A 3,913-nucleotide genomic window follows, 5' to 3' on the forward strand; every position below is an offset into this window, starting at 1 on the left:
GCTATATATTTGCTTATTCTTTTCAGATTAACCTTAAAATCACTTTGTCAACTTCCAAGAAAAATACTTTTGGAATTTTAATTGGAATTATATTAAACCTATACATTTATTTTAGGAATATCCTTTTATAAAATTCTATTTCTTATCCTGGGGTATAGTATACCCATCTGCATATTCTAGTCTTCCTAAAAAGTGAATCTAGTATTTTGTAATTATTTTCATAGAGATCATCTATATTTATTTTTACATTAATTCTTATGTATTTCATGATTTTGCCATTAGGAACTATTAAATAGAATTTATTCTTATGTGTTGCTGTTATGAAATATTTAGTACTTTGTTTATGTGGATATTTATATGGAGGTTATAATTTTTCATAGTAAAAACATCAAACCTTTTCTGCTATGACTATTTCTATGCATAGAAAATGTCAGCTTACACCCTGAATTTAGAGCAATTTTTACCTATAATTTATTTCAGTAAAAGCACTTTCAAAAAGTAAAAATTTTAAGTCTAACATGTAAATGCATAGCTAAGCAATAGGATGATTTTATAAATAAATCACTTAAACAAACAGCATTGGTGCCTCATGTCTCTTAAACAAAGAGTCAGTAGGACCATCTCAGTCCAAATACAGCAAGATTTTAAGAAAATTCCATGCTTCACTAACAGGCCCATTAATGGGTTATAAACTACAGAAGTCCAACATTTACTCAAGTCCCGCCTTCTTTTCTAACATTCCTACCTTAGTGTTCTTCTCATACGTTTGTGATTGTCTTGTTTATTTACTGTTTACTTGTTTATTGTCTATTCCCCCCGCCATTGCCACTGCATTACTATTAGGCTGTAACCTTGGTTGTCTTGTTTATTACAATAATCAATATCAAACCACAGTCTTATTCATGCATTCATTCAATAAATATGTATTAATCTGCTATTTTTTGTCAGGAACTGTTGTAGATAGACAAGGTCTCTGGTCTTGAAGTGTTTAAAGATAGAAAACAAAGAAAAAAATAACATAATTTCAGGTAATTGTAAGAACTCTGGAAAGGTAAGGCGATAGACTGAGCAAAGCAAGGAGGGGTACTGGGTACTGTTTCAGAAAGAATAGTCAGTAAAGGCCTCTCGAAGGAGGTAAAATATGAACAGAGACCTGAACAATATGAAAGATTCAGAGGGAGAATATTGCGCGTAAACTGAACGGTTATAAAGATCTTGAGGTGGATAAACTTGGTGGTCTAAGAAGGAGCAATAAAACAAGGGAACAAGGGAGAGAGTGGCAGGCGATGAGGTCAGGAAGGCAAATCAGGGTCAGATCATTCAGTCAGGGCCTTCTTCTCTCCACTAGCACTTTTCGAGATTTGTTGCGCATACAAATCATCTAGGATCTTGTTAAAACACAGACTCGGGCTCAGTTGGTCTGGGGCAAGGGTTGGGATTCTGAATTTCTAACAATCTTCCAGAGGATTTTATTGCTGTTGTTCTGAGGACCAGTCTTTGAATAATAAGCTTCTGAACTATGAAAAAGGTGGTTGAATTCTATTGTAAATACGAATGGAAGCCATTGAAGGGCCCTGGACTCGAGATAACACAACTGATTTACACTTTTAAAGGATCATGAAGGTTCTGTGTGTAGAAAAGCCTATTGGGGAGAAAGTGGAAACTGGAAACTAGTCAGAAGTTTGCTTCAGTTAGACAACAGATGATAATGGCTTGAAGTAGCATTGGCAGCGAATGAGCTCATGAGACATAGTCCAATTTCGGATACATTTTGATTACAGAGTCAGCAGGATGTTCTGATGAATTAGATGTTGGAAGTAAAAGTAACAGTGATGAAAACAGACTACTAGTTTTTAGACTGAGCACGTGGATGGCTTGTGGTTCACGTCCAGAGCTTAGGGGAGATTGCTGGATGAGAGATGGAAATTTAGGAGCCATTAGATTTCAAAGCTATGCAATTAAATGAGCTCCTCTAGTAAGTGGGTATATACAGAAGAGATTTAAGATTGAGAAAAGGATGAAAGCCCACTCAAAGAATTGAGGAGGAGCTATCAGTGAGATAGGAAGAAGAAAAAAAAAATGTGTGATGTCCCAGAAGTCTAGCGAAGGGCTTCAGCGCAGGGGTTGGTGAGGAGGGTAATCAATAATTCAAACAAAATGTTCAAATAAAATGAATGATTGAGACTTGACCATTGGGCTTAGCCAGATGTGGGTTATTGCTGATTTGACAAAGGTGGCCTCGATGAATAGGGTAATGAATCTTGGCTGGACAGTAAAAAAGAGAGAATAGGTAGTGATAAAGTGGAGGTAGAGACAAGAGACACCTGTGTCAAAGATTTTTGGTACAGAAATGGGCCCTCACTGGAGGGTGACGATGAATCAAAGGATTTTTATTTTAAGATAAGAGATAATGAAATATGTTTATGTTCTGATTAGGAGTGACTGGTGTGATACTGTGACTTATAATATGAAATATACATTTGGTCTTCACTCCTGTTTCTGGTTCAAAACGCCTAAAACCCTTGACATTTCCTAACGTTGTCTTTTGTTATGATGTTAATGAGGTGACTTTGGGAAAGCCCCTAAGGCTGGGGGCTGGATGCCAAGAGAACCAAAAGTTGAACTTCCAGCCCCACTCCTCAACTTCCTGGAAGGAAAGAGAGGCTGGTGGTTGAATTCAGTCAGCAATGGCCAATGATTTAATCAATCATGCTTATGTAACCCTCCATAAAAACTCAAAAGGACCAGGAAACTTCTGGATGGGTGAGCATGGGGAGTTACCAGGAGAATGACATACCTAGAGAGGGCAAGGGAGCTGTGTGTCCTTTTCCCATACTTTGCATCTCTTCCTTTTGGCTGTCCCTCAGTTATATCCTTTTAAAATAAACTGACAATCTAGTAAGTAAAATGTTTCTTTGAGTTCTATGAGCTGCCCTAGCAAATTAACTAAACCCAAAGAAGAGGTCATAGGAACCTTCAGTCTATAACCGGTTGGTCAGAAGTACAGGTAACAACCTGGACTGGCATCTGAAATGGGGGCCAGGAGCAGACTTGTGGACTGAGTCCTTAACCTGTGGGGTCTGAACTATAACCAGGTAGACAGTAACAGAACTGAATCAAATTGGAAGGTGTCCAGCTGGTATTGGAGCATTGCTTGGTGGTGTGGGGAAGAAAAAACCCTACACATTAGAAGTGGAATCAGAATTTACATAGATCAAGAGGAAAATATTATTTATATAGGTGGATGGGCTGGCTGTGAAGAGAATAAACAGTGTCAGGAGGGAATGCAGAATACTTGCGTGTGTGTGTATGTGTGTGCATGCACACACATATATGCATATATATATTCTATTGGTGGGAAGATGCAGCACTTTTCTTCTTTTCAATAAAATGCAAAGAAAGATCATCAAACAACAGTGAGAAATACGGGAGGAGTATTGGAGACTTGAGCAGTGAAGGAGTGGTGTGATATAATCATCTCGGAAGTTGTGAAAACAAGTTCAGTAGGATAAAGTCGTAGGATTCAAAAGGCAGAGCTGTGGAGCCATTTAAGATATAGTGATATTAAAATGAAACAGGTGGGATTCCCTCTCATCACATGTGATTGTTTAGAAAGCAAACGGTAAGGTTCCTGAGGACATAGGAAAGAAAGGAATTATAATCATGAACCATGGCATTTAAACCTAGAAAGAAGCCTTGAAAAGTGGTGAGTTAATGTATTGTTCAAGCAGGACAAAAGAACAGATGTTATAGTAAATGAACTGAAAAACAGGAGGTTCTTTGAGCTCTCAGGTAAATTAAACCCTATATAACCCTCCCCTGCAATTCTTCAAAGGTGCTAGACAGGGTGACCTTAACCAGTAACATAGCTTGAATTGTCATGAACATTTCTCAAAAGGCTCACCATCGCTTT

Source organism: Martes martes, assembly GCF_963455335.1.
Source record: "Martes martes genome assembly, chromosome: 2".
Classification (NCBI taxonomy): domain Eukaryota; kingdom Metazoa; phylum Chordata; class Mammalia; order Carnivora; family Mustelidae; genus Martes; species Martes martes.